This window comes from Balaenoptera musculus, chromosome 13 (assembly GCF_009873245.2).
Source record: "Balaenoptera musculus isolate JJ_BM4_2016_0621 chromosome 13, mBalMus1.pri.v3, whole genome shotgun sequence".
In the NCBI taxonomy this organism is placed as follows: domain Eukaryota; kingdom Metazoa; phylum Chordata; class Mammalia; order Artiodactyla; family Balaenopteridae; genus Balaenoptera; species Balaenoptera musculus.
Window position 1 is genome coordinate 13837962 of NC_045797.1, and position 19320 is coordinate 13857281.

The 19320-nt window shown below is 38.1% G+C and overlaps 1 pseudogene; it reads right to left on the reverse strand.

Moving 5' to 3' along the window:
- Window positions 1–1409: 1409 nt before the first annotated feature.
- Window positions 1410–2095, reverse strand: LOC118906193 (annotated as a pseudogene).
- Window positions 2096–19320: the final 17225 nt, after the last annotated feature.

Below are 19320 nucleotides of genomic sequence, written 5' to 3' on the forward strand. Positions count from 1 at the left end.
ACAGATTCTAATGTTTAGAGAGGCAAAAGACTCAGAAATAGCCAACACAATATTGAAAAGAAGAACAGGGAATTCCCTGGTGGTCCAGTGGTTAGGATTTGGCACTTTCACTGCAGGGGCCTGGGTTCTACCCCTGGCTGGAGAACTAAGATCCCGCAAGCTGCATGTGGCCAAAAAAAGAACAAAGTTGGAAAACTGACACTACAGAACTTTAAGACTTATGGTAAAGCTACAGTAATCAAGACAGTATGATATTTGGCAAAAGAATAGATAAATAGGTCAATGAAAAGAAATAGAGAGCGCAGAAGTAGAATCACACAATATAGTCAACTGATCTTTGACAAAGGAGCAAAGACAATTCAATGGAAAAAGGATAGTCTTTTCAACAAATAATGCTGGAACAACTGGACATCCACATGGAAAAAAAAGAATCTGGGCATATACCTTACATCTTTCACAAAAATTAACTCAAAAAGGATCATAAGTCTAAAGGTAAAATGCAAACTATAAAACTTCTAGAAGATAACAGAAGAAAAAATCAGCACAATCCATGAAAGAAAAATCTGTGAAGTTGAACTTCAAAAAAATTAAAAACTTCTGGTCAGAGAAAGACACTAAGTGAATGAAAAGACAAGTCAAAGACTAGGGGAAAATATTTGCAAGACACATACTTGATAAATGACATATATCCAAAATATACAAAGAACTCTTAGAACTCAACAATAAAAAGACAACCCAATTGTAAAATGGGCAAAAGATCGAGCAGACACCTCACCAGAAAGACATACATATATCAAATAAGCATATGAAAATATGCTCACCATTATATGTCATAAGGGAATTGCACATTAAAACCAATGAGATACCACTACACACCCATTAGATTGGCTAAAATCAAAACATTGACAACACCAAATGCTGACGAAGTTGTAGAACAACAGGAACTCATTGGGGGTGGGAATACAAAATGGTACAGTCACTTTGTAGGGTTTTTGTTTCGTTTTGTTTTTGTTTGCTTTTTCCTAGTAAAAAATTGTATTTACTTAGAAGCATTCAGAATGTCAACAAAAGAGCTGCAACTTTTTTTCTTTCTTTTGCGATTATGGACTGGTATTCAGTTAACAAAACAACAATTATTTCATATAAGCTGCATCAGAGACAACTGAAGATGAAAAAACTACCATCCCCATATATAACTAATTTGTGCTGTGCACCAACAAGAACCTGCTTTAAATTTCCATGCCAATTTACAACCCCCATACCGTACCAGGCAAGGTTAGTGGCTGTGGAAAGTACCACCAGGACACAGCTATCTAAATACACATTCAGTAGTGTGTTAACTGTACAAAAAAAGGCACTGTACAGTTCAAAAACAAATCATACACAGCCTTAACATTTCAATTTTTTTCTTTAAAAGGGGTGAGTTGTGTACGGGGGGGTTAAATACTTTATGGACAAGAAAAAAAAACTGCACTAGAACCAACTTATTCATCATCTTCTTCTTCCTCTTCATCCTCATCTTCCTCATCTTCCTCTTCTTCCTTCTTTTTCTTTCTTTTCTCAGCCTTGACGATTCCCTTTTTTGCTGCATCAGGCTTCCCTTTAGCTCCTTATGCAGCAATATACTTTCTGTACTTTTCCTTCAGCTTAGGAACCTTCTTCTCATAAAGCTGCTTTTCATCTGCAGCAGTGTTACTCCACATCTCTCCCAGTTTTTTTGCAACATCACCAATGGATAGGCCAGGATGTTCTCCTTTGATTTTTGGATGATACTCAGGACAAAACAAGAAAATGGCTGAAGGAGACCTCTTAGGTGCATTGGGATCCTTGAACTTCTTTTTTTGTTTCCCTTTAGGAGGAATATAAGTTTTCATTTTTCTTTCATAACAGGCCTTGTCTGCCTTTACCATGTCTTTGAATTTTCCTTTCTCTTTAGCAGACATGGTCTTCCACCTCTCTGAGCACTTGTTAGAAAACTCTGAGAAGTTGCCTAAAATATCTGAGTGCTTCTTCTTGTGCTCCTCCTAGCAAGTTTTACAAAGAATGCATATGATGACATTTTGCCTCTCGGCTTCTAAGGATCTCCTTTGCCCATGTTTAAGTATTTTTCCTCAGCGAGGCACAGAGTCGCCCAGTGCCCGTCTGGCTCTCACTTGCCTGGGCACTGTCTCTATGGAGCTCAATGACTGTATAGCCACTTTGGAAGACAGTTCGGCAGTTTCTTACAAAACAAAACATACTCTTACCATACAATCCAGCAGTTGCACTCCTTGATATTTACCTAATGAGTTAAAAACAAATTCACATCAAAACTTGTACACGTGTTTATAGCAACTTTATTCATACCTGTAAACACTTGGAAGCAACCAAGATGTCCTTCAATAGGTATATATATAAACAAACTGTGGTATATTTATACAATAGAGTATTTTTCATCATGAAAAGTAATGAGCTATGAAGCCATGAGAAGACATGGAGTAACCTTAAATGCATATTTCTAAGTGGAAGAAGCCAGTCTGAAAAGCCTGCATGCTGTATGATCCCAACTATACAGCATTCTAGAAAAGGAAAAATAGAGACAGTAAAAAATCAGGATTCTCGGGAAAAGAGGGAAGGATGAACAGGAGGAGCACAGAGAAATGTCAGGACAGTGAAACTACTCTGTATGATACTGTAATGGATACATTACATTATACATTTTTCAAAACACATAGAATCATACAACACAAAGAATGAACCCTAATGTAAACTATGGCCTTATTTAATAATAATGTATCAATATTCATGTATCAATTGTTAACAAATGCATCACACTAATGCAAGATGTTAGTAATAAAGGAAACTGGGGAGGAAGGAGTTGGATAAAGAAGATATATGTTTCTCTAAACCTAAAACTGTTCTAAAAATAAAGTCTATCAATTATTTTTTAAAAACTCTATCTCCAGAGTTAATTTTAAAAAGGTAAAAACTTTTAAACAGGATTTTCTAACCTATTTAAAAGTTTCTAAAGCACTCTAGTGGGTTTTGAACACATTTATTTAAAATGTAAATGTAGCATATTCTGATTAGCTTGCAGGAACAATTGATTGTCATTAGGGAAGATGAAAATTGACTAGCCAAATTTCAACATAAATTTTTGCATAATTGTTGGATGAGATTGAAATATAAATCACTTGGAATTGATTATTTTTGTGAGGTGTCTTTTACAGCTATTTTAGATATTAAAACAAAACTTTAAATCCCTATGAAACAAAATGTCAAATCCAGATTTTAGCTAACATTTATTGTTACTGTGTACCAGACACAGTTCTGAGCACTTTATATGTATTAATGATGTATAGTATTCCAATAAAAATCCAACAGGTAGGTACCACTATTCATCCTATCATCCTATTTTACAGATGAAGAAACAGAAAGAAAGAAGAAAGAAAGAAAGAAAGAAAGAAAGAAAGAAAGAAAGAAAGAAAGAAAGAAAGAAAGAAAGAAAGGGAAAGAGAGAGAGAGAGAAAGAAAGAAAGAAAGGAGGGAGGGAAGGAAAGAAGGAAGGGAAAAAGAAAAAGGGAAAAACGGTTAGGTAACATCATCAAGGTCATACTGACTTTAAGTGGACTAGCTGAGATTTGAACCCCAACAGTCTGTCTCTAAAACTTATATAAATTATTTTAAATATAAATAGATTAAGTACTCCAATTAAAAGGCAGAGGCTATCAGATTGGATTTAAAAATCAAGATCTAATTAAATGCTGTTTACAACATACGTACTTCACATTTAAATACACACATAGGTTGAAAGTAAAAGGATGGATAAAATATACCATGCAAACATTAATCATAATAAATCTGAAATGGCAATGTTAATATCAGACAAAATAGACACAAAACAAAGAGTATGAATAGAAAATTAAATGGGACATTTTCATGATAAAAGGGTCAATTCATCAATAAGACATGAACATTATAATATGTACACACCTAATAAAAAAGTTTCAAAATACACTAATCAAAAACTGCAGAACTAAATGAAGACACAGACAAATCCACAATCATGTTTGAAGAGTTTAATATCTTTCTCTCAGTAGTTGATAGAACAAGCAGGCAAAAAGTCAGTAAAGACACAAGAGTTCAACAATACTATTAAGTGACTTGATCTAATTGACATTAATAAAACATAGAATACACACTCTTTTCGTGTGGAAATCATCATCATAAAGAAAATCTTGCACATGTTCATTTTTTGTAATAATGAAACACTTGAAACAAAACTAGAGAATTCGTAAATAGTAGCATTTTTTACAAAGAAAAATCATACAGCAGCTAAATAATCAGAGCTAATTTCATTCATATGGATCAATATGGATAAATCTAAAAAATCTAATAATGAGTAAAAGAAGCAAGTTGCAGAATGATAAGTACAGTGTGATACCAATTTATTAAAAGCCTTAAAACATACAAAACAATGTTGTATTTTAGTTATGGATACTACATACTTAATGAAAATGCATTGGCTGTTTGGAAATGACATATTGCCACTTTAGGACAGTGGTTACCTCAAAGAAAAAGGGGAGGGAAATGAGATCAGGCATTCAAATGTATTAGTAATATATTTTTTTAAGAAAAAAGGAACTAATAAAAATTACTTTTGCCATTACTTAAAATATTGAAAAACTAGATATTATCATAGTGATTGACTGTAAGAGAATCCAACATTCCACCTACACCTATGTTGCTGAAAGCCTCTGGGGCAAACCACACAACCAAGCAAGATGGTGTCCTCTCAAATTGATGATTGAGTGTTTTGGGGGAGAGAGTCTTAGTGCCCTTCCTTCCATCTCAAAGGATGAGATGGCTCTCTTCCTATCCAATCCGTCTATGTCTACATATAATCCCCATCTCCTAGTCCCAACTCCAGGATCCTGTTCCATCAGTTATTGCCTCCCTCTCATGCTTGTTCAATCTCTTGCTCTTGATAGCCTATGAACATGCTCAGATCTCTGTTAATTAAAAAAGAAAACTGACCTTGGCCTTGATAATGTCATCTTTCTTTTTACCTGCAACTAAATTTTTCAAAAGGAAAGTCTAATTACCGCCATCCATTTTCTCAGCTCGCAGCAATCTGGCACCCACTCCTATCACTCCTTTGAAACTGCTGTGGCAAGCTCACCAATGATCTAGTTTCCAAATCCAGAGGTTATTATGCAGTCCTTATCTCACCTACCTCTCTGAGACACTCTCTTTCTGAAATTTTTAACCCCCGGACTTCTAAGAGCCACAGCTTTCCCATTTATCTTGGTCCTCTCTTCTTCAGGCTTCTTCTTTGGCTTCTCATTGCCCACCCCCTCCACCTCAATGACTATTCTAACTAACCTTATCTACCTTATCTCTTCTTCTACCTATGTGCTGGTGATCTCCCAAATCTCTGCCTGTAGCAGGACCACTTCCAGACTTCTAGACCTATGCATCCAATTGACAAATAGTCCTCTCCACCTGGACATTCCACAAATATCTCAAATTCAACAAATACAAAATAAACTCATTAGCTTTCCTATGGTGCTATCTCCTCCTGCTCCCCATCTGCATTCCTTGTCTTAGTCAATGCATCTATGGCCACCCTAGTTACCCAGCAGTTAGATCTTCCTAATTCCTCATCCCCCAAATATCAACACACACTAAGTTTTGTTGCTCCTGTGTTAGTTCAGGCCCAGCTCATTTCTCACCTGTGCTATTGCCATAGTCTTCTGCCTAGAAATCTACCTGCAGGGTTTTCCTCAAACCATCCATTCTCCTCCCTACTGCCAAAGTCATTTTTCTAAAATGCAAGTTTGATAAGTTCCCTCTCTTGCTTCAGATCCCTCAATGGCTTCCCTCTGTCCATGCCACAGAGTTCAAGTTCCTCAGCATGTCTCACAAGGTCCTTCATAATCTAGCCCCTGCTCACTCATTCAGACTCATCTCTAGTCCCTCCTCTGTTATACTCCAATAGTAATCAAAGAAATTAATATTGAAACACTTCTAAAGTATCAACACACAACTATTGAGCTATTAAAATAAGTGAAAAAACGTTTAAAAAACTTTATTTAATAGCACCAAACTGAAATTACTGAAATGTCCACCAAAGGAAGAATGGATAAGGAAATTGTGGCATCCTCAAGGGATAATATTACCAATAAAAAAGAATGAGCCACTGCCATACACAACAAGAACATGGATGAATTTCACAGATATAATAATGAGCAAAAGAAGGCAGACACAGGAGAATACAATCTGCATGGTTCTATTTATATGAAGTTCAAGAGTAGATGGAAAGAGTGATGGAAACCAGAATAGTGGTTACTTCTGGGGGTGGTATTGACTGGAAAGGAGCACAAGAGAAATATCTGGGGAGCCGGAAACATTCCAAATCTTCATCTGGGGGTGACTACATGGATTCTGTCTATCTCTCTATCTATGTCTATCTATCTCCCTCCCTCTCTCTCTCTCTCTCTCTCTTTGTAAATATTAATCAAGACATATAGTTAAGATTTGCATACTTTGCTGTATATATGCTACATCTTAATTTAAAAATTGCTGGGAAGTCCCTGGCAGTCCACTGGTTAGGACTCGGCGCTTTCACTGCCATGGCCCAGGTTCAATACCTGGTTGCAGAACTAAGATTCCACAAGCCACGCAGCACAGCCAAAAAATTAAAAATAAGCAAAAAATGCTAAATTTTTAGAAAGTTTGATAGCTGGGTATGGAGAGACAGATATATTGCTGGCTCCACTGTAAATTGATAACAATCTTTTGGAAAACGGTCAGGCAATATGTAATGAGAATTAATACTTGACATCATTTCACCCACCAATTCCACTTTTGGTAAAAAAAAATTTCCTAAGAAAATAACACGGAAAAAATTTAGAGAGCACTTGTAAAAACATGTTTAGAACAGTATTATCCACAAAAATGGAAAGTTGTATACAAACCAAATGTCCAATTACTGGGAAAAGTTTAAGTAAACTGTGGTAAAGGAATACAATAGAATTGCATATAACCATTTTAAATTGTCTTGCAACTTGGTCAAATACATAAAAAATTATATCAAAATAATAATTCCAAAATTAGAATGCAAATATAATATACCAAATTATATCAGTTATCTATTATGCCCTACAAACTACCTACAATTTAGTGGCTTTTTTTTCTTTTGGCCACACCATGCAGCTCATGGGATCTTAGTTCCCCAACCAGGGATTGAACCCACTCCCTCAACAGTGAAAGTGCAGTCCTAACCACTGGACTGCCAGGGAATTCCCTAAAATTTAGTGGCTTAAAACAACCATTTTATTTGCTCACACTTCTGTGGGTTAGCAATTTGGTCTGAATTTAGCTGCATGGTGTTTTAGCTGGCCTGACCTGGGGTCACTCTTGTGATTGTAGTCATCTGGCCGCTCGACTGGGGCTGGATGGTCTTAGACGGTTTCATTCACCTGGCTGGAGTTTGGTGCTGGCCGAAGGGTAGGCCTTTCTCTCTACATACTCTCTCATAGCAAGGAGGGCAGGTCAAGCTTCTTCACAGGATGGTGGCAGCATTGCAAGGGGGCAAGAGCAGAAACTGCAATCTCTTGATCAAAGCCAGTCATAAGCCAGTAGAGATTCAAGAGGGGAGGCAATAGACTCTATACCTTGATAAGAAGAACATCTAGGTCACATTGCAAAGGGTGTTATGAGAAGGGATGGTGGAGTATGTGGTCATTAAACAACTTACACACCAATGATTCACAGCCAATCCCACAAGGAACATATTAATCATGTGTAGTACGCTAATAAGGATTGAAGAAAGATCCAAAAAGCTGTAGCAAGTTGTTTTATACATATGATTTTTTTTCTGTAAAATTGTTTGCAAATTGTTTTTAGAACTAAGAAAAGAAATTTACATACCAAAATATATTCATTTGACCACATTAAAAGAGAACACAGACGACTATTTTGTGCACAAGCAGTGCTCATAAAAGGTATCAGATAAGTAACTCCAGTGTTTCAGATTCTATATTTAATGACAGAACAGATATGGCAGGGACCGAATCAGCTTTCCAGGAAGCTTCAAACAAAGATTTTCTGAAAGATTCCCCACAGTTTGTGATAGAAGAAAGTGCTACATACCTGCTTATGAGCAAAGGTTTTTATTTCACCTAGGACTTCTTAGTAGCACTGGCCTACACTACCAAAACAGGTTCCCCACTCATTATTTCAGATTTCTTCCACTCACTGAACATGTGTCCTCACATTCTTATTTCTAAAAACTTTGTACTTTACATCCATACTCCTTTGCTACCCATTATTGTATTTATTTTACCATTTTGTTCTGATTTCTTCTTGCTTATATGCCTAAGATTTCTCCTAGATATAAGGATGTACAGCCCCTAAAACTTAGTGTGACTAAACTGAACTCATGTCCCCCCAAACCTGCTGCTCTTTCTGCCCCCCTGGGTTAGTGACATCTTCATCATTTTAGGCACATCCAGGCTCAAAACTCTGGAGTCACCTCCATTCCCTCCCTCTCCCTCTTCAGCTAGCATCCTGTTGGCTTCCTCAGCCAGCTGAGTTGACCTTTGAAAAGCCTCTTCTGACTGCTTCCATTCTAATCCCCAAGGAAGCCCAATTCAGGACCTTATTAACTCTTGCCTAATTACAGCTGCCTCTCATCTCTTCATGATTTTTTTTCCATGCCTCATGCTGACATCTGCATTATCCTTATAAAATAGACCAGTCCAGGTACCCCAATCAGGAAATTCAAGTACCACTTGTCTTCTAGGTTATAGACAGAAGGGGATATTTACCTCCTTCCCTGCCCTTAGCAGCTGAGGTTTTGTGACATAAAAGATTGGACACCAAGCTTGAACTCTTGGAGAGTCAGGAGGAGAGTCTGAGGGTTGAAGATGAGGTACATCTAAGGTTATGGGGTAATACTTTGTGGATCAAAATGTCGTCTACAGACCAACAGAACCAGTAGCACGTGCGAGTTTGCAAAAATGCAGAATTTCAAGAGCTACCCCAGACCTACCCCAGAGTCAGGATCTGCATCTTAGCACTATCCATGTGATTTATGTGCACACTAAAGTTTGGGGAGCATTCTAAGGGGCACCCTTTGTGCACTACTTTAATCCTTTTGGCCTCAGATCTTACTCCAGTGGAGACTCCTGGAGCTTAGTTTCGCAAAGTAGTGTAGCCTACATGAGATTGCCTGCCCTCAGGGCAGGGCCAGCTTCATGCGTCTGAGATGGGTCTGTGCACTCACACACAGAAGGGCCCCACACTGGGTCTAATTCTCTGCTGTCGCCATCTTGAAATTGTCAACGATTTTTGAACAAGGGGCTCTGTATTTTCATTTTGCACTGAGTCCTGCAAATTATGTAGCAGGTCCTGCTCCAGAATAGGGAGAAACAGCAAAGTCTGGGTCACAGGCTGAGTGATTTCTCTTTAGGACATCCATAAGCTCCCAGACTCTTCTATGATCCTAATGGAATTGGGAGGGTGGGGAGAACTCCTCCCCAACACCTTCATCTGGAACGAAACTGGGTTTTTGCAACTCTGACAAATGGGGGAATGAAGCAAATTTGATTTGATTTTGGAACACAAAAGAGTATAATAGTACTTGCATTTCAGGTTACAGAGCAAATTATTACCCCTTCCATGAAGACTTTATTATGTCAGGAGTATATTTCAAATTCTGTGGTGGCTTTCCATTACCCAGAAACTAAAGTACAAACCTTGTAGTAAAACATTCGAGGTTTTGTTTGATCTAATGCCACCCTAGTCTACTACCCACTAAATTCTCTCTTGAACCTTAAAGATGGGGGATAGGGAGTGGAGGGAGTCAAGTCTTCCCTCCACCCCCATCCCCCGTCCACCCAGACCACATACTTGACTCCAAATAGCCAACCCTGATATTAGGTTCTTATGAGTACACAGAAACTTTAAGCATTTATACAAATAAATAATATGCACTTTGTTTCCTTTTCTTATACAAAAGGTAGCATACTGTATTCACTGTTCTCTCCATTATTTTACTTATGCTACTGTCCTTAGCTTGAGATATTTTTCTATATCATCTTCATTACTATGTCAAGCAATCTTCAACACTCATTGCAAACCCCTTGCCTGAGCATTCCCAAATCCCACTAGTTGCAATTTAAGATTATGTTCCTGGGAAATTAAATAGGAACTGTATAACTGAACTGTAATTAGCTGTTCATTATCTCAGAAAGTGTCTTAGTTTTGACTTAAAAATGGCATTTCATATGGGTAATCAGATAGATTTAAATTTAAATAGACTTTTCCCTCCCCTCTTTAGATTGCTATAGGATCCTTTTCTTACTGAGAAGCATAGCATTTAGTGACCTATATTCTTTTATTCCAACACTTCGCATCAATAATATTAACCTTGTATGAATCTAAGTCTTTCTAGGTTTGTAACTGTCTTTTTTTTCTTTTTTCTTTTTGGCTGCGTTGGGTATTTGTTGCTGCGCGCGGGCTTTCTCTAGTTGCGGCAAGCGGGGGCTACTCTTCATTGCAGTGCGTGGGCTTCTCATTGCGGTGGTTTCTTTTGTTGTGGAGCACTGGCTCTAGGTGCGCAGGCTTCAGTAGTTGTGGCACATGGGCTCAGTAGTTGTGGCTCACGGGCTTCGTTGCTCCGCAGCATGTGGGATCTTCCCGGACCAGGGCTCAAACCCATGTCCCCTGCACTGGCAAGCGGATTCTTAACCACTGTGCCACCAGGGAAGGCCCTCATGATTATCTTTTATGCCTACGTCACACACGGCTCTTACTCAAGAGTACTGACTCTTACTGCCTCCACAATCCTTATGACCAGCACAACCTGCACAGGTTGTCATCAACTTTACAACCCACTGCTTAGGTAAGCAAAGCATGAAGTCACTCAGGCATTGCAGCTGGTATTGCTTCCAACTATGTGGGTTTTTTGGTTTTTTTTTTTTCTTTCTACACTGCTTGCTAGTTCTAAATGAGGTCATAACAACAGCAGTTGGCACATCACACAGATCATGTTCTCTAATTAATCAATAACCTCATCACTAATTCAGGTTAGGAAAACTTGTGCTGAAGACCTCCTCTTGCAGATGGACTCTCCATACCCAGCACATATGCCCTCCAACAGCTCTGGGCCCACAGCCAAAAAAATCAGTGACCAAAAGGGAAGAAAAGAAGACCAGTCCTGTTAGAAAATGTTTGGATAAGGATTCTGATTGTCTTGGCTGGGGTCCTATGCCCATCCCTGGACCAATCACTGTGTCAAGAGAGATGGAATAATATTATTGCCCACTGCTATAACAAGGACCACATTATTAACAGAAGAAGCTGGGGAGGCAAATGTATCCTGAATAGATAAGAACACTAATTTCTACTCCACGTTGATTTGAAACAGATTCCCTGACCTTCACCTTCACCAAGTGGGTTCTTTTTTGTTTTGTTTTGTTTGTTTGTTTGTTTGTTGGCCATGCAGCATGTGGAATCTTAGTTCCCCGACCAGGGATCAAACCCATGCCCCCTGCATTGGAAGTCTTAACCACTGGACTGCCAGGGAAGTCCCACCAAGTGGGTTTTATTTTACCTCTTGTGTTATATACAGGCATACCTTGCTTTATTGTGCTTCACTTTACTGTGCTTCACAGATATTGTGTTTTTTACAAGTTGAAGGTTTGTGGCAACCTTACATTAAGCAAGTCTATCGGCACCATTTTTCCAAAAACATTTACTCACTTCCTGTCTCTGTGTCACATTTTGGTAATTATCACAATATTCCAAACTTTTTCATTATTATTATATTTGTTATAGTGACCTATGATCTTTGATGTTACTATTGTAGTTGTTTTGGAGTGCCATGAACCATGCCCATACAGGATGGTGAACTTAAGTGTGTGTGTTCTGGTTTCTTCACTGAATGGCCATTCCCCTGTCCCTCTCCCTCTCCTCGGGCCTCCCTGTTCCATGAGACAGAACAATATGAAATTAGGCCGGTTAATAACCCTACAATGGCCTGTTGGTGTTCAAGTGAAAGGAAGAGTCACAAGTCTCTCACTTTAAATCAAAAGCTGGAAATGATTAAGCTTAGTGAGGAAGGGATGTCAAAGCCAAGATAGGTGGAAAGCTAGGCCTCTTGCATCAAACAGCCAAGTTGTGAATGCAAAGATAAAGTTCTTTAAAGAAATTAAAAGCACTGCTCCAGTGAGCACGTGAATGATGAGAAAGCAAAACAGCCTTATTGCTAATATGGAGAAAGTTTTGGTGGCCTGGATAGAAGGTCAAACCAGCCACAATGTTCCCTTAAACCAAAGCCTAATCCAGAGCAAGGCCCTAACTCTCTTCAGTTCTATGAAGTCTGAGAGAGGTGAGGAAGTTGCAGAAGAGAAGTTTGAAGCTAGCAGAGACTGGTTCATGAAGTTTAAGGAAAGAAACCATCTCCATAACATAAAAGTGCAAGGTGAAGCAGCAAGCGCTGATGTAGAAGCTGCAGCAAGTTATCCAGAAGATCTAGCTCAGATCATTAATGAAGGTGGCTACACTAAACAACAGATTTTCAGTGTAGATGAAACAGCCTTCTACTGGAAAAAGATGCCATCTAGAACTTTCATACCTAAAGAGGAGAAGTCAATGCCTGGCTTCAAAGCTTCAAAGGACAGGCTGACTTTCCTGTTAGGGGCTAATGCAGCTGGTGACTTTAAGTTGAAGCCAGTGTTCATACACCATTTTGAAAATCCTAGGGCCTTTAAGAATTATACTAAATATACTCTGCTTGTGCTCTATAAATGGAACAACAAAGCCTGGATGACAGCACATCTGTTTACAACATGGTTTACTGAATATTTTAAGCCCACTGTTGCAATCTATTGCTCAGAAAAGAAAGATTCCTTTCAAAATATTACTGCCCGTTGACAATGCACCTGGTCACCCAAGAGCTCAGATGGAGAAGCATGACAAGATTAAAGTTGTTTTCATGCCTGCTAACAATCTCCATTCTGCAGCCTATAGATCAAAGAGTAATTTTGACTTTTAAGTCTTATTATGTAAGAAATAGATTTTATAAGGCTATAGCTGCTGTAGACAGTGATTCTTCTGATGGATCTAAGCAAAGTAAATTGAAAACCTTCTGGAAAGGATTAACCATTCTAAATGTCATCAAGAACATTTGTGATTCATTGGAAGAAGTCAAAAGATCAACATTAACAGCAATTTGGAAGAAGTTGACTTTGAGGAGTTCAAGACTTCAGTGGAGGAAGTAACTGCAGATGTGGTGGAAATAGCAAGAGAACTAGAATTAGAAGTAGATCCTGAAGATGTGACTGATTTGCTGCAATTGCATGGGAAAACTTCAGCGAATGAGGAATGGCTTCTTATTGGATGAGCAAAGAAAGTGGTTTCCTGAGATGGAAACTACGCTTGGTGGAGATCTATGAATATTATTGAAATGAAAACAAACAATTTAGAATATTACATAAAAGTAGTTAATAAAGCAGCACAGGGTTTGAGAGGATTGACTCTCAAAATTTTGAAAGAAGTTTTACTGGGGGTAAAATGCTATCAGACAGCGTTGCGTGCTACAGAGAAATCTTTCTTGAAAGGAAGAGTCAATTGATGTGGCAAACTTCACTGTTGTTTTATTTTAAGAAACTGCCACAGCCATCCCAACCTTCAGCTACCACCACCCTGATCAGTCAGCAGCCACCAACATTGAGGCAGAGACCCTCCACCAGCAAAAATATTATGACTCGCTGAAGGCTCAGATGATCACATTTTTTTATCAATAAAGTATTTTTAATTAAGGTATGCACATTGTTTTTTTAGACATAATGCTATTGCACACTTAATAGACTACAGTATAGTGTAAACATAACTTTTATATGCACTGGGAAACCAAAATATTCACGTGACTTGCTTTATTGCAATATTTGCTTTATTGCTGTGATCTGGAACCGAACCCACAATATCTCCGAGGATGCCTGTAAATAATTGTCACATACTTGTTATATAAATAAATTTAATCTCTTTTCCACAAGAAAACCTTCAAATATGTTAACAGCTTATTTGTCCTCCCTGTTTCTTCCCTTCTCCAGCCAGTAACCCCACTGCTGGTTTCCTCCTAGGTCTGGCCGTTCCTTCTTCTTCTCCTTCTCTGGCCCTTCTTCCCTGAGCCTTTCCCTACCCCACGATGTGGTCTTTTGTGGGTTTTTCCCTTGACACTTTTCTCTTCTTCACTCTCTACATTCTCCCTGGGTCAGTTAGCCATTGCCTGCTGCTCTGTCACTAGCACACCACACCAGCATTTCCTATGCTTTCAGACCTTTCTGACTCTATGCTTTTTCTGACAGTGTTTACCTTGTCACAGTTAAATAAAATCATGCAACACCTCCACTTAGGAATTGTATACATTATTTATTTTATTTTATTTTATTGAATAACTTTGCCTTACAATGTTGTAATTTCTGCTGTATAGCAAAGTGATTTATTTATTCATTTATATATTCTTTTTCCTATTCTTTTCCATTATGGTTTATCACAGGATATTGAATATAGTTCCCTGTGCTATACAGTAAGACCTTGTTGTTTATCCAACCTATATATACTAGTTTGAGAATTTTATAAATTACTTAATCATTTGTATAAGTTAGGATTGTATTTGCTTGCACATAAAAGATAGCTGGTGGGACTTCCCTGGTGGCGCAGTGGTTAAGAATCCACCTGCCGGTGCAGGGGACACGGGTTCGATCCCTGGTCCAGGAAGATCCCACATGCCACGGAGTGGCTGGGCCCGTGTGCCACAGCTACTGAGCCCAAGCACCACAACTACTGAAGCCCACGCGCCTAGAGCCCGTGCTCCGCAACAAGAGAAAACACTGCAATGAGAAGCCCACGCACCACACGAAGAGTAGCCCCCGCTCGCCGCAACTAGAGAAAGCCCGCACGCAGCAACGAAGACCCAATGCAGCCATAAATAAGTAAATAAATTTATTTTTTTTAAAAAAAGATAGCTGGTGTCTTGGTCCATCTGGGCTGCTATAACAAAAATACCACAGACTGGGTGGCTTAAATAACAAACACTTACTTCTCGCAGGTCTAGAGGCTAGGAAGTCCAAGATTAAGGTGTGGGCAGATTTGGTGTCTGGGGAGGGCCTGCTTCCTGGTTCATAGACAGTGGTCTCAGCAGACAGGGCAAGGCAGCTCCCTGGGGTCTCTTTTACGAGGACACTAATCCCATTCGTGAGGATCCCACCTCATTACCTAATGACCTCCCAAAGGCTCCAGCCCCTAATACCATCACATTGGAGATTAAGTCAACATGTGGATTTTGGGGAGACACAGACATGCAGTTTATAGCAGCTGGCTACAGCAGTTCAAAAAAGTAAGTTGTTTCTATGCCTCAAGTCACAAGAAGTTAGGAGGTAGTCAGTGTATTGCTAGTGTAGACCCCCCCAGCACCATCCATAACCAGGTTCCTACGACAATTGATGTTCTACTATTTCTCTGCACTTCATGAAAAAGTACTTTGTAAACTAAAAAGTGCTGTATAAGCATGAGTTGTTAACAATTAATCCTTAGATTTTCAATCCAGACTTCCTGAGGTCCTCTCTTCCACTGACTTCTGAGCCTGCACCCCTCCTAGCACCTTCACCCTCCAGCCTTGGCATGACCTCCCTAAAGCCCCTCTGTTTGTTTGTGGAAAATGTATTGGTAAGAACAATTTTACAAGATAAACAGCAAAAATACACTATTAATTGCTTCACCTTTTCTTGGGTAGCCTTTTCCTTTTTTTCTATTTCTTTTATTTGTAAACATTGGTTAATGTTTCAAGCTCCCCAGCTCTGGAGAAATCCTCCTGCCTAGCCCTGATTACCCTGAGCTACCTACCCTAATCCCAATCTAGATATGGAAAGCAACTGCATTTGCATTGTGTTCACTGCTCAAAGAAAAAGGGACAATAATACATGAGTTTATCACACTCTTCTCTCGCGGAGCTTGTTGAAAGTAACAGCATGAGCACTGACAGTGGGAGTTGTAAATTGGTACAACTACTTTGAAGGGACATTTGGAAAACATATCAAGATGTCTTTTAAATGTTCACATCCTTTGATAAGGTAATTTCTCTTCTATAGAATTTCTCCTAAGGAAATTATCAGTGATAATAATTTGTAGAATCATGTGGTAAAGTCAAAGATGGTCAGCAAAGCCTTGTTTGGAGTCTCAAATTATCAGAAATGTTGAAAATTATGGGATTGATCAAACAGATGATCATATATCCATGATGTTGCAGAAATGCATCAACTTGAAATGAAAAAAATTCAGAATATATTGGCAAGTGAAGAAAACAATTTATATTAAAGTGTACATTGTGTTATTATCCCATTTTTGTTTCTTTAAAAATACGTAGAAGAGGTTCTGAAGGATTTCCACTAAGGCATTAATAGAGAGAGGGGATTACGAGACTAAGATTATGAGAGTCTCTTCTTTTTTTATTATTATTATTATTTTATTTTATTTTTTAATTTTTTTAATTTTTTGGCTGCGTTGGGTCTTCGTTGCTGCGCGTGGGCTTTCTCTAGTTGCGGCGAGCGGGGTCTACTCTTTGTTGCCGTGCGTGGGCTTCTAATTGTGGTGGCTTCTCATTGCAGAGCACGGGCTCTAGGTGCTTGGGCTTCAGTAGTTGTGGCACGTGGGCTCAGTAGTTGTGGCTTGCAGGCTCTAGAGCGCAGGCTCAGTAGTTGTGGCAGACGGGCTTAGTTGCTCCGTGGCATGTGGGATCTTCCCGGACCAGGGCTTGAACCTATGTCCCCTGCATTGGCAGGTGGATTCTTAACCACTGCACCACCAGGGAAGTCCCTGATAGTCTCTTCTTGCTTGGTCATATTTTTCTGTTTTTCTCTGAACATCACAAATTATTTGTGCAATCAAATGTCAACAATAAATGATGTTTGATTGCTGTAAGAATTATGTGAAGAGTCGGGATTTCCCTGGTGGTCCAGTGGTTAAGACTCTGTGCTTCCACTGCAGGGGGCACGGGTTCCATCCCTGGTCATGGAACTAAGATCCTGCATGCCACGAGGTGCAGCCAAAAAATAAAATAAATAAAATTTAAAAAATAAAAAGAATTATGTGAAGAGTTAACGTCCCTGCCTATTCTAATAAGCTGTCACCTGCTTCTCCCAGGCCAGCTAAAGTCAGTATTCCACTGTGGGTGGGTCTGCCTTTCTGGTAAAGGAGGTATGTCTTCAAAAAACAGGTTTTCTAATTTTATACCCTGCTCATCTCTGCTCAAACAACTGCAGAACTATCAGGAATTACAGTTTTCACAACTGATGTAGACAGTTTGGCCCTAGTTTCAACAGATTAGCCTATTTGCTAAAAGAATGAGGTCTGCAAACCTCACTCACTGTCTCCAGAATTCAGTAATATTTTATTAAAATTTAGTGCTGTTTTCTTAGAAAAAAAGAGCTCTCTGTATTTAACTTCTCTAAGATACATGGCAAAATATGGCAAAGCATCCTCTGCATCCTAAATCCTCTCAATTATGCCCTCTGTCTACCTGATTTTTGGTCTATCGTTGCTCTACTGTAAAATCATTTATCATCATCACATTATTGAGTACATACAATATGCTAGGTACCACATATGTACATAGGTTTATTGCTGAACTCTCTATTCTGTTCCACTAATATATTTTCCTGATTTTGTGCCAGTACGACACAATCTTGATTACTGTAGTTTTATAATAATTTTTGAAATCAGATAATGTAAATTCTCTACCTTTGTTCTACTTTTTCAATGATGTTTTCACTTTTTCAGGTCCCTGCATTTCCATATGAATTTTAGAATCAGCTTGCATTTCTACCATAAAAAAAGTCTGATAGGATTTTGATTAAGGTTGCATTAAATCTATATATCAATTTGAGGGTAAATGACATCTTAACAATATTGAGTCTTCTGACCCATGAACTCTCTGTTCTTTAATTTCTTTAGTTTCTTTCAACAATGTTTTATAGTTTTCAGTGTGCATGTCTTTCATATCTTTTGTCAGAATTATCTCTTTCAATTTTTTATGTTGTTGTAAATGGAAATTTTATTTCAATTTCCAGTTGTTTGTTGCTAATATGTAGGACAATTGATTTTCGTCTATTGATCCTGTATTCTACAAACTTGCTAAATTCACTTATTCTAAACCCACAATGGAATTGGGATATTATATTGGATTTCCTACATGTCATCTATTATGTCATCTCAAATTAAAACAGTTTTACTTCTTCTTGCCCAATCAGGATGCCTTTTATTTCTTTTTATGGCCTGATTGCACTGCGTAGAATCTCCAGCATGATGTTACAAATAGAAAGGAAAAGCATTCCGTTTTCACCATAGAGTGTGATGGTATTGTAGGAATTTGTGGATGCCCTTTATCAGAATGAGGAAGTTCCCTTCTATTCCTCATTTGCTGAGAATTTTTATCAGGAATGAATGTTAGATTTTTGACAAATACTTCTCCTGCGTCTATTGAGATGGTCATATGACTTTTCTTTTTGAGTTTATTGATATGGCAAATTACACTGACTAATTTTCAAATGTTAAACCAACCTGGAATTCCTGGGATAAACCCCACTTACTTACGATGTATTATCTTTTTTATTTATTGTTGGCTTGATTCACTAAGATTTTGTTTAGAAGTTTTGCAGGTATGTTTATAAAGGATATTGTTTTGTAGTTTTCTTCTGTAATGTCTTTCTTTGGTTTTGATATCAAAGAAGAATTTGTATAATACTGATATTATTTGTTTCTTAAATTTTGGTAGAATTCACCAGTGAAGTTATTTGGGCCTGGAGTTTTCTTTGTGGGAAGGTTTTTAACTACAAATTCAGTTTCTTTAATAAATATAAGGCTAGTCAGTCCATCTGTTTCTTCTGCATAAACTTTAGTAGTTTGTGTCATTCAAGGCATTTGACCATTGTTTCTAAGTTATTGAATTTATTGGCATAAAGATGTTTATAATGTTCCTTTATTATCCTTTTAATATCTGTAGAATATGTTGTGATTTCACCTCCCACTCTTTATGCTATCATTGTTATATTTATTTTACTTATATGTGTTATAAACCCCATAATGCATTTTTATTATTATTTCATCATTTTCATTTAAAAAGCAGTCATCTTTTAAAGAGATTTAAATTTTAAAAAGTCGTATATTTACCATATAGTTATCATTTACAGTGCTCTTCATTCCCTTGTGTAGATCTATATTTCCATCTGGTATCACTTTCCTTCTGTTCATAAGATTTTCTTTAACATTTTTTGG